This window comes from Lontra canadensis, unplaced genomic scaffold (genome assembly GCF_010015895.1).
Source record: "Lontra canadensis isolate GAN:19392208 unplaced genomic scaffold, GSC_riverotter_1.0 scaffold204, whole genome shotgun sequence".
In the NCBI taxonomy this organism is placed as follows: Eukaryota; Metazoa; Chordata; class Mammalia; order Carnivora; family Mustelidae; genus Lontra; species Lontra canadensis.
The window spans coordinates 66,579-79,064 of record NW_022631198.1 but is presented as its reverse complement, the minus strand read 5'-3'; the positions used below and the strand labels follow the sequence as shown (position 1 = coordinate 79,064).

Below are 12,486 nucleotides of genomic sequence, written 5' to 3'. Positions count from 1 at the left end.
AACCAGGCTTCTTAGGCTTCCTCAGTCCCCGTTCCTGCTGATGTAGGGGAGGAGAGAATGAACAGGGGGTGGTGGCTGGCAGCCATCTTCAACAATGGTAAAAGCACCTAAGGGGGAGAAATGTGAGATCTATTCTGTGTGGTGGTAGGCGACAGACAGCTGGAGCCCAGCAATCAGGAGTTTAGCAAGCCTTCTAGGTGATTCTAATGCACACAAATGGCTAAGAACCACTGGTCTGGACGTTTCTTTGTATGAATACCCACATTCTGTTTAGCCATCCTACTGTGGTGAATAATTGTCAGTTTGAACCTATTACAAAATGGGCTGCTCTGAATGTTCTTGAACATGGGTTTTGGGACACATACATACACTTTTCGGTTGGTTAGGTATACATAGGAGTAGGGCTATTAGATTATAGATTTATACATGTATTTAGAATACTTACCTTTAGGATATACTGTCACGGTTTTCCAAAATGATTCTACCAGTTTCCATTCCCACCAACAATGTATGAATATTCCAGTTTCCACATCTTCGTCAACACTGGGCATTGTCACTCTGAATTTGCATATGATCCACAACTCCATTTGTGGGTATATGCCCCCAAAGAATTGAAATCGGGGGTCTCTAAGAGTTACGTGGACACTGATATTCATAGCATTATTCACAATAAGCAAAGGGTGGACGAAATCAAAGTACCTATTGATGGATGAGCGGATCAACAAAATGCGGTATGTGTGTCCCGTGGAATACTGTTCAGCCCTAAAAAGGAAGGAAATCCTAACACCTGTGACAACATGGATGAACCTTGAGAACATTAGGCTGAATGAAACCAGTGACAAAAAGACAAACACTGTATGATTCCACATATTATATGAGGCACATAGAGCAGTCAAATTCTCAGAGACAGAAAACAGAATAGAAAATACGTGATTGCCAGAGGACTTGGGGAGGAGGAGGGGGCAATGTGGAGTTAGGGTTTAACAGGTACAGGGTTTGCATTTTGCAAGATGAAAGGAGTTCTGGAGACGGATGGGGATGGTTGCTGCAAAGATGTGAATGTATTTAACATGACTTACTGAACCATACACGTAAAGATGAGTAAGAGGGATGCTTGCTAAAATTGGAATAAGGGAAGATGGGCTTGTCCCCAGCACAAGGATGACATGTGAATTCGTGAAGCGTTCCATTTTTTTTTTTCAAATGAGTAAGATGCTAAGTTTTATGTTACATGTATTTTACCGCAATTAAAAATGAAGACTGAACACTGTGGGTTTAAAACTGAGAAGAGATTCTCTGCTGTCAGAGTTGAAGCCAAAGATGTCATTTTCATTCTGCAGTGCTCCTGGCTGTAATTACACTGTGTGTAATTACAGTAACTTGGGCATTTATAAACCTTTGGGTTCTCATCTGTAAAATGGGAAAACTAAATACCCTTTAAAAGAGTTTGACACCCCTATGACATATACTCAAACGAGTTTATGTGAAAGTTAAGTGGTCCATAGTAGATGTTCAGTAAATGTTAGTTGAGTGTGAAACTAGAGTTTCTGGGAGTGGGATGGAGGATCTTATGATTTGTCCCCGGGTAGCTGGCATTAAGAAGGAGACTGAAGTTTATTTTGTTTTGTTTTTGTTTTTAAATATTTTTTTAAAGATTTTATTTATTTGTTAGACAGAGAGAGAGAGATCACAAGTAGGCAGAGAGGCAGGCAGAGAGAGGGGGGGAAGCAGGCTCCCCTCTGAGCAGAGAACCCGGTGTGGGGCTCGATCCCAGGACCCTGAGATCATGACTTGAGCCGAAGGCAGAAGCTTAACCCACTGAGCCACCCAGGCACCCCCCCTCCTTTTTTTTTTTTAAGGTAAAATCTTTGAAGAGAGAGAGCGAGCACAAGCAGGGGGAGTGGCAGGCACAGGGAAAAGCAGGTTCCCTGCTGAGCAAGAAGCCCAAGGCAGGACTCGATCCCAAGACCCTGGGACCATGACCTGAGCTGAAGGCAGACATTTAACCAACTGAGCCACCCAGGCATCCCCAGGAGACTATTTTAGTGAAAATGAAAATCTGCAGTTTGCTATTTAACTCCTCTGTGTGCTCTACTAACCATCTGTAAAGGGGGTGACTTCTTCAGGTCTGTTCTCTCCAAACACAGGCTCATGTTCCCTGATGGAGGGTTTTCTTAATTTCTGCTAAATTCCTTCTCTGAAGCAGGAGAAGGCTCAAGGGAGGTGGTTTTCCTTCCCAGCAGGACCAACTATCTCCCTGAGAATGAGCCTCCAGGGTTCAGCTTCCCCCAACCATACCCCCCACCTCCCCGCACCCCTGATCTGCCCTGGGGAGATCCCCCTGTGCAAGGGAAGCATCCTGGGGCAGAGGGCTCTTGGGACTGCAGCTGCTGGGGCATGTGTGTCTCAAGGAGGCTCCTTGGGCAGCAGGACTTTGCCCTTGTTGTGGGTGAGCCAGTGAGAGCTGCCCCAGGGGCTGGAGGAAACATTCAGGAACAGACTCCCCAGAAACCCCAGAAACATGAGCAGCAATCCAGAGTTGAAAACTCTAAGTCCTCTCATTAAAATAATGGTTTGGCCTGTGAAGTTAAATCCATACAAGATCTCTGGGGCACCTGGGTAGCTCAGTTGGTTAAGCTGCTGCCTTCCGCTCAGGTCCTGATCCCAGAGTCCTGGGATCCGTCAGCATTGGGCTCCTTGCTTGGCAGGGAGCCTGCTTCTCTCTCCGCCTCTGCCTGCCTCTCTGCCTGCTTGTGTGCGGGCGCGCGCTCTCTCTCTCTGTGACAAATAAATAAATAAAATCTTAAAAAAAAAAAAACCCATACAAGATCTCATATTCTGGTTTCGGAAGTGCTGATGGCTATAAGTGACCAGAAAGAAGACTGACGGCCTCAGTGGAGGCAGCTGGGAAAGAGCCCGGATTTGGGTAACAGAGAGACCTATGCTGGATTTTAAACTACAGACGGTCAGGAGCTGTGGTGTTAGATCTCACTTGGGAACAGTTGCTGGTGGGAGACAGCAAGTGCAACAGGTGTCTCTAAAGCTGCACTCAGATACTTTTTGGTTTGGTTTCTCCCCCAGAGAGGGGGGGAATTTTATTTATTTTATTTTATGTTTTTTAAGATTGTATTTATTTATTTGACACAGAGAGATCACAAGTATGCAGAGAAGCAGGCAGAGAGAGAGGAGGAAGCAGGCTTCCTGCTGAGCAGAGAGCCCGATGTGGGGCTCGATCCCAGGACCCTGAGATCATGACCTAAGCGGGAGGCAGAGGCTTAACCCACTGAGCCACCCAGGCGCCCCCAAATTTTATTTTTAATTAGCAAGTGCAATTGACAGGTTTCATTTGAAGTGGTGAGTATCAGACAATTGCTAAACTATTACCCTCTCCTGCCTACCACCGTCTCCTGTGGGTGATCACCGCCGAGTGAAAACCTACACACTGGCCTGCATTCATTCACTTGTCAGATTACAGTAAAGTACCTCCAGCCCAGCCTTTTCCTGGGCCCTGGGCATTCAGTGGGTACAAGACAGACTGAAGACAGACTTTTGGGCTTTGGTGCAACTCAACTTGTATACACTTCGTACACACAGCCAAACCAAATAAATGATGGTTTTAAGCAGCGAATGCTTAAAAAAAGAAGAAGGAAGGGGAGGGGCTGGGGGAGGAGGGGGGGAGGAAGTGGGGGAAGGAAAAGGAGGAAGAAGAGGAGGGGGAGGAAGGGGGGAGGAAGGGGGGAGGAAATGGGGGAGAAGAAGAAGAGAGGTGCCTGGGTGGCTCAGTCAGTTGGGCATCTGCCCTCAGCTCAGGTCATAATCTCAGAGTCCTGGGATCGAGCCCCGAACCCAGCTCCCTGCTCAGCAGGGAGCCTATTTCTCCCTCTCCCACTCCCCCTGCTTGTGTTCCCTCTCTTGCTGTTTCTCTCCCTGTCAAATAAATAAATAAAATCTTTTTTTAAAATAAAATAAATCTTGGGGTGCCTGGGTGGCTCAGTAGTTAAGCATCTGCCTTCAGCTCAGGTCATGATCCTAGAGTCCTCGGATCGAGCCCCACATCGGGCTCCCTGCTCAGCGGGAAGCCTGCTTCTCCCTCTCCCACTCCCCCTGCTTGTGTGCCCTCTCTTGCTGTCTCTCTTCCTCTCTCTCTCTCTGTAAAAATAAATTAATTAATTAATTAAAATAAAATAAAATAAATCTTTTTAAAAAATTAAAATTTAAATTAAAAAAAAGATTTAAGATTGTGGTGGGGGAGAAATCAACAGTCAACAAGCAAAACAAATCAGTAAGATGAGCTCAGAGAATGGTGCGTGCCTGCTGATGATACGCCTGCCGAACGTGGGAGAGAGTGACTCAAGTATGCAATTTCAGGACATTTCTGTCTTGTTCATTTCACTTTTTGCATTTTCCAAGTCTGTCGCAATGAAGTGGAATTAAATTTTGTAATCAGAATGAAGTTAAAGAAGGAAGAGACTACTGCACACTCCCGAGAAGTCACCCAGAGGGAGCACAGGGGAGCCCGTACACACCGGGGGCGGGGGAGCGCTGATAAGGGGTTTTTCCTTGCCCCCCACCCACCTTCTATGCTGTCGTCATTATAATGAAACCTGGTGCACAGGGAGCCAAAGTTGGTCTCCTCAGCGCATGTTTACCTCCTGCCTATTTAACCAACACAAGAACAGCTCCCACGGGCCATGATCAAAACATGAGTTCACTGCGTTTGGTTCCTCTGGGAGGGCGAGCTGGCCGGACCTGGAACCGTGTGTCTCCCTCTCTGGGGAATGTCCTGAGACCCTAGAGGGAGCCTGGCCTGGGACTTGACTCAGCTTCCCAAAGGTCCCCACAGATGGGTAGATTTGGGGAGAGCTATGAGCTGGTATGAGGGACATAAGGAAACCACAAGGGCCCATCCAGGTTGAATCCCTGCGCTTTCCAGCGTCCAAGTGGTCCCTTATGTGGACATCTTGCTATGGCCACAGGACCACAGAAAGCCTGGCCCATAGAGAAGGACCTCTGACCTCAGTAGGGGAAGGAGGAGGTCCTGGAGGTATCTGCCTCCAGCTGTGGCCATGGGAGGGCAGGGTTCCAGCGAAGGAAAACTGGGGCAGGGGCTGAGAGAAGATTTGAGACAAGAGCCAGATGGAAGCAACCAGTTTTAGGGCGAGGGCCAAGAGCAAAAATTGAATCCGAAGCAAAGGTCAGGAGACGTAAAGCCTGGGGAGGTCCCTGGAGGTGATGCCCAGGCCAAGGGAGGGAGGTTTTCTGGAGATCAGCCCAGTCAGAACAAGGAGAGAGAGAGCTTCTCTGGGCTTCTAGCCCCTCTGAAAACAGCCCCCCCATCCCACCCACGTTGTGCTTTTCTGTGTGTCCTTTTGGTGGTGTGAGGCTGGGATGTGTGAGGAGGCCGTTTTGCGGGAAATGGAAGGGGACAGCTACTTCATCTCCTCAAGGTCCAGCTCCAGTGCCAAGAGCCCTGAGCTGAGCCCTTTTACTACCGAGCAAGTTGCTGTGTATTGAAAACAAATTCCTTTCTGGAAGCCTGGAAGAAAAATGCTCAGGTACTCACAGTGATTGCTTCGGCTAATGGATTATGGGGAAGATTGTTTCCTCCCGCCCACATTCCTATTTTTAAAAAATATATATAAATTGTGAGAATAATACAGAAATAAGAGTTTGTTGTGAGAGTCTGAGGATAGGAAAGACTATGGACTAAAAACTGGAAGGCTGCCTTTGTCCCCTCCCCTGGGACGCCTGCTGATTTCACTTTGGGGTGCATAACTTGTATCATTTTTATGTTTAAAAACAATGTTAGGGGCGCCTGGGTGGCTCAGTGGATTAAGCCTCTGCCTTCGGCTCGGGTCATGGTCTCAGGGTGCTGGGATCGAGCCCCTCATCCGGCTCTCTGCTTGGCAGGGAGCCTGTCCCCCTCTCTCTCTGCCTGCCTCTCTGCCTACTTGTGATCTCTCTCTCTGTCAAATAAATAAATAAAATCTTAAAAACAAACAAACAATGTTAAAGAACGAAGGTTGCGCCAGCCAGGGAGCACCAAGTTCTTGAGGAGGAGGGTTGCTGACCGCATTCGCAGGGCCTGAGAGATCCCCTGGGATGCTGGGCCGTGTGCCACGCACGCTTCTCCTGCTCACTTCGTTCCTGGGTGGGAGGAGGGTTCCCAGAAAAACCGGGTCTCTCACCCGGAAACCTCAGCCCCTGACAGGCCACTGTGCACGAGGAGATCCCTGTTATAATGTCCTTGAGGAACCTAGAATTCAAAGCAAATTAAGACATGCGAAGAAGAAAATTCTGCATCCAGGGAAACAAGCAGAGAAACTTTGGAGACATGGGAGGAAACTGAGGCAAGAATGTGGGCTGATCGACCCCAGACACCCACTTCTCCAGCTCCTGACTTCCGCCACCCACTTTGCCCCTACAGGCAAATACGAGGGGAGAAAGAGGCTCCTGGCTGCTGATCCTGTGGCCTGGGGTGCCAGGGGCCATGCAACCTTGCTGAGCCATGCCCACCAATGGGAAGAAAGATAAGCAAATAAATAAATGATGGTTTATACATATTATACAGCCACTAAAAAGGATGTTCACAAAGAGCCTTTAATAACACAAGGAAATGTCCGGCTCTGCAAATCTAAAGTAGGTTTGCAAGAAAGGGCTGGGCTGTGCATTAGTTTTAGGATATCCCCCTCTCTAGCTTCTCATGGTGGTTCACGTTGCAGGCCGGCGTGTTCAAGGCTCTGAGAAGTCTTCCAGCCAAGTGCCCATACTTAGCCTTATTTAATTCAGTGTTTTCCTGATCTCTTTGATGATAGAACCCTCTTCTGTGCACCCGTTTCCCAGCCACAGGATCAAGGGGTGTCACCCCGCCCACCTCGTTGTCCGCCTGCTGGGTGGTCGTTGTATCTCCCGCAGACAGTTGGCTCCCCACACCTCCTCCCTGGAGGCCCCAGGAGCGCCTTGACCCACAGATGTTGTCTTTCCCTCCTCCCCCTCACCTCCAATTCCCACCCCACGGCCTGGCATGTGAGAGTTGCGGGAACACTTTTTGGAATGAAGAGTCCATCGTGTTTATTTCCAGTGTAGATACTGATCATCTGACTGTTCCTTCCTTCTTCCTTCATTGGTGCTTCTGAGGGGTTTTATCAGCATTGGATGAGCCATCAAGCCACCCCTCCACTGTCCCTGATTTACCTATAATAAGGGATTAATTACCTACCAGGCAGGAACGTGGGTTTAGAGCAAGTGTGGGTAGACCATGGCCCATGCGGCAATTCCAGTCCCCTGCATGTTTTTGTTTTTGTTTTTGTCTTCCATTTTATTATTTTATTTTATTTTATTTTATTTCCAGTGTTCCAGCATTCATTTTTATGCATCACACCCAGTGCTCCATGCAATCCGTCCCCTCCATAATACCCACCACCAGGCTCACCCAATCCCCCACCCCCCTCCCCTCCAAAACCCTCAGTTTGTTTCTCGGAGTCCACAGTCTCTCATGGTTCGTCTCCCCCTCTGATTTCCCCCAACTCACTTCTCCTCTCTATCTCTCCATGTCCTCCATGTTATTCCTTATGCTCCACAAATAAGTGAAACCATATGATAATTGACTCTCTCTGCTTAACTTATTTCACTCAGCATAATCTTCTCCAGTCCCGTCCATGTTGCTACAAAAGTTGGGTATTCATCCTTTCTGAGGGAGGCATAATACTCCAGAGTGTACGTGGACCACATCTTCCTTATCCATTCGTCCGTTGAAGGGCATCTTGGTTCTTTCCACAGTTTGGTGACTGTGGCCATTGCTGCTATGAACATTGGGGTACAGATGGCCCTTCTTTTCACTACATCAGTATCTTTGGGGTAAATACCCAGTAGTTACTGCATGTTTTTGTAAATAAAGTTTCCTTGGAACCTGGCCATACACATTCATTTCTTTGTATTTTCTATGGCTCCTTTAGAGCTACTCTCTGGCCCCTTACAGAAAAAGTTTGCCAGTCCCCAACTTAGAGGATTTCATAATGCGTTTTATTTGATTCACCTCGAGTGATAAGGAAAGGGGAAGCCCATTAAGCAAAGAGGAGTAAACATAGACATATGTTTCAAAGCAAGAAAGAAGCAACTTGTAATTTTCGGCAATTACTAATAGCCAACCAGCTGCGCGTACTAGCAGTAATAATAATGATGATGCTGGCTTTCACGTTGGTCATCTTGGCTCTGAGCGCCTTCGGGAAGACGAACTCGGTTGAGCAGTAAGAAGGAAGCAACTGCTTCTGATCTGGCCACTTGAAGAGCAGATAGCTCAGTGAGAAGTCAAGCCCCGCTTCTGAGAGACGGGTTAGTTAGGACAGGCTCCACTTAAGACAGAAGCAAGAAACAACAAACGTCTTCAAGGTTGGGGTCCTGGACACAGGCAACAGCTCCCAGGTCTCCTGGGACGGGTCAGGTCCTCCCACCTGTCTGCTCTCACCCCTCCCAGGATATCCAACAGCAGGATGTTCTTTGTGGCATAGGCCACGCCCCTCCTGACCTCTGGGTATTTGCTCAGGCTGTTCCCTAGGGTGCCCTTCCTTACAGTCTCCTCCTCCCACACCAGCACTCAGCTCAGCCCAGAGCTCAGCTCCTTGAGGAGCCCTCTGGCCCCTCCTCAGCGCTGCTGGGGTTCTCTCTGCTTACCCTCATCTTCACACAGCCCCAACTCTGTCTACTTTGCGTGTCTCTCTGCCTTTCTAAGCAGCTTGTGAGCAGAGACCAAGCCATGTGACACAGCTGTGGTCAAAGTATGCAAAGCAGAAGTCACGAGATGGGACTTGCAAGAAAGCTTCTAAAACAGAGCCCACCCAACCTTTGGCCCTTTCCACCCTCCCCCTTTCCTCCTTCTTGCCAGCGGGAATGACTGGAGCCATGGCAGCCATCCTGTGGCCCTGCGGAAGGGGGAATGTTGGAATGCGGAAGGGCAAAAGCCCCAGGCTCAGAGAGTGAAGCCAGAAGACTGCACCGGGATGATGACATCATGGGGACACTGCCCCTTCCCCGGGCTGCCTACTTCTGGACTTCTTGTTAAATAAGATAAAAAGAACCCTATCTTGTATACACTGGTGTTGGGAGGGCCTCCACCAAAAACATGTCTTAATGGATTCAGTGAGGAGACAATGGAACCGTCCTTGAGCATAGGAGAGGGCGGAGGAGCAGGGGAGAGAAAGAACAGAGACTGAAGAGGGGAGGGTTGACCCCGCAGCCATCTGCGGGGACCAGACTGTTACCACCCAGGTCCCCCACACCTCAGGCTGCTGCAGTCCCCAGGAGAAGGGGAAAGACATGCGAACTGACCAAGTTTACGTCTCTGCCACCAGGCCACATGGGGGCAAAGGAGAAATGACGCTTCTTGCATCCCCCAGGTTGGTCTGACTTATAGGCTGGACCTTACCCTTCATAAATAAGTGGGAAATGGAAGCAGGGACCAGAATCGATCCCAAGATCTGCAGTGTCAGGGAAAAGCTGGGGGACTCCAAACCCTGCAGTCCCTCTGCCCTTCCCAGGCAGCGTTGGAGCCCCTGAGATGGTCCTTTGCAAAAGTTTGGTCAGAGAGGCAAAGTCCCTGGAGGAATCCTGAATAATTCTTGGGATGGCCCCTGCCCTCCTGCGCACCCCCCCCTACACACACCTCCTGCCCTCCGCTACAAGCCCCACACCCCCGAGGCTCCGACTGCACCCCGCCGCAAGCGGACTTCATCATCCGCCCCCACACCCCTTCCCAGCTGCTGCCCTCAGCCCTTCGCCACGACCTGGACGGCCACGACGGAGCCACCATTTGTAAGTGGCATCGACATCAATAAGGAGTTTACGGAGCAGGCGCCACAGGTCACGATAGCCTTAGGACCTTCGCAGGTGTAAGGAAACAGCTCATCCGAGAAGTGAAAGGCTTCAGCATGTGGGCGGCGGGGGTGGGGGGTGGCAGTGACCCTAGCGTCCGGGGGAGCAGTGGGAAGCCTGGGCGGGATGGGTCACCCGGCTACAGGGGCTGCGGGCAGCTCTGTACCAGTCAGCCCGGATCCCTCCCAAACCTATAGGGCCTTTCCTGGGCCCACCCACGCGCAGGAGGAGAAACTTGAGATTCACCAGGGCCTCCCAGGAAGCCCATTAAGCAAAGAGGAGTAAACCCTGAGCTTCACGAGGTGGGAGGAGCTTGGCTGCCTCCAATTTGCAGTCCTCAGAGCTTCCTTCCCGGGATGAATTATTCAAGTCCACCGCCAGGCAGCGGATCAATTATGCAGGAGGCCCAAGCTCCGGCAGGGCCCGGCTTCCAGCTGACCCGCTCTGCCCCAGGCTCCAGGGAAGGACCCTCTACAGCCCTCCCGCAACGGGGCGGTGTGGGCAGGCCTCCGTGCCCGGGTCTCTGAAATCCGTGGTTGAAACCCAGCTGTCCCTTGGGAATCTAGGCTGGGAGCGGGGTTGCGGACATATCCAGGAAGGGGAACTCTTTTTTTTTTTTTTTCCATTCCCGTGCCGCCTCTACCTGGAGGGGCTCATGCGTCCCTCCACAAACTGAGAAGGAACCCCGGTACCGACCCAACCATGGGAGTAGGGATTCCTGCCGCAGGGTGAGGGTGCCAGAGATGTCCCCCGCTGGTCCTCTAGGACCCAGAGTCTGGTGGGTAGAGACTCGGAGGAGTCAGAGAGTTCATGTTGGTGGCGAATACAAGTTTTCATCCAAGCCGTAGCTTGAAGACACCTGTCTGGCTTTCTCCGGGTGGCTAACAGGTTCTAGCAGGTTCCAGCAGGTCCACAGCTGTGGGGGCCAGAGGCTGGTGAAGTTTTGTGCTTCCTTGGGAATGGTGCCTTGGGGGCACACCCACCATGATGACCCTCTGACACACACAAACACACAGGCGCGCGCGCACGCACACATGTCCCCTACACATAGGCCACCTCCTCCACAAAGGGACCCAGCCTCCCTGGGAAACACTCTGGGAAGAGGGATGCAGTCCTCTGCAGCTGTGAATTGCCAAACTTACCCAGGGTTTCCTCTTTGTCCTTCTCTTTGTTTCTCAGTCTTGCCTAGATTTTCTCAGTTTGTTACACTAGATCCTGGCAGTAGGATAGAAAGGAAGTGACTATTGTCTTTGGAGGGGAGATAAAAGACGGGAGAAGATACGACTGAGGTGAGACTAGCCCGCTAGCTCCCTTTCAGGCATGCAGACCTGAGATTCCTCAACTTTAATGTGCAAATGAACCACCTGGGGATCTTGTTAAAGGTAGATCTTGTTCAAGTTCAATGTGTGGCCCAAATTTCTGCCTTTTTTGCCAGCTCCTGCTGATGTCCAAGCTAATGGTCCAGCAACCACACCCTAAGTAGCCAGGTTCTAGAGTCTATGCCAGTGGTTCCCAGCCTCAAAAGACCATTGGGATACCCACTGGAAAGCTTTCAAGAATCCAGATGCTCCAGCCCCACCCCGGGGCCGTTTGAACCAGACTCCCTACAGACAGTGGCCAGGCATCAGCATTTCCTAATGCCTGCAGGTGATTCCATTACCCAGCTGGGACTGAGAAGCCTGCCCTAGACCAGCTCAGAGAGCTTTCCAGGGCACACAGGGTCGGGGAGTGGGGAGGGGACAGGTAGGGCTGGGGATGGAGGACAGTGGGGCCTCAAGGGTCAAGACAGGGTGTCCAGAACTACCCAGACTCCAGGACACTCTCCAGGCTGGGGCCAGGCTGTGCTCTCCACATGGATCGAACCCTTCCGTTTCACCAAGGAGGGCCATCAGACCCCGAGAGCCCTGTGGGTGTGCAGAAGTGATGATCACCCCGTTTACAGATGGAGAGTTGAGGTTCAGAGAGGCCAGACCCCTGGTCCCGGGCACCACCATCCGTCGTGGGAAGCCTCCTGCATTGCGGAAGCTCTAACTTTCCCCTCGCTGATTTTAAGACAGGTGTACCCCCTTCCCGTTCAGTTTCTAGAATTGGGTTGTGTCTGATGAACGATGCTTTCAGGCCTCAAACCAGGCACTAAGGTGATGTGATTGTGACTGGCAGAGCCCATGCATAGGAAGTGTCCATTCACCTGCATCTTATTAAATTGGTAGGCTTACAATGGTGGCATTTCATCTTCATTTGGATCCCCGGTTGTACTTCAGATATCTTTGGAAAGATCAGGAGAGGCTCCTGGTGGAGGCCACTTTCCTGCTCTTGGCTCCCCTGACCTCTGTCCAAGGTTCCCCTCCCTGCTGCCCTCATCTACTGTCTTCCCCTGCCTCCCGCAACGAACTCTCTCCTTCCTTCCAGAACTTTCCCTTTAGGTCAAAGTTCATATGGTCCAGAGAGCCTATGCTTTTCATCTTGGTGTCCTCAGGGTCCAGTACAAGGCCTGGTATCTAGTAGGTGCTTAATGTACAGGCAGCTGGAAGCCGAATGAGGTAGAAGGCCTGCGGTGACCACCGGGCTGAGTGCAAGTGGGCTCAAGAGACGACCCATCTCAAAATGGCCATAGGCCCT

General features: G+C 50.6%; 1 pseudogene; it reads left to right on the top strand.

The window, feature by feature from the left end:
• The first annotated feature begins 1,097 nt into the window (after positions 1 to 1,097).
• Positions 1,098 to 1,196, top strand: LOC116861701 (annotated as a pseudogene).
• The last annotated feature ends 11,290 nt before the right edge of the window (positions 1,197 to 12,486 follow it).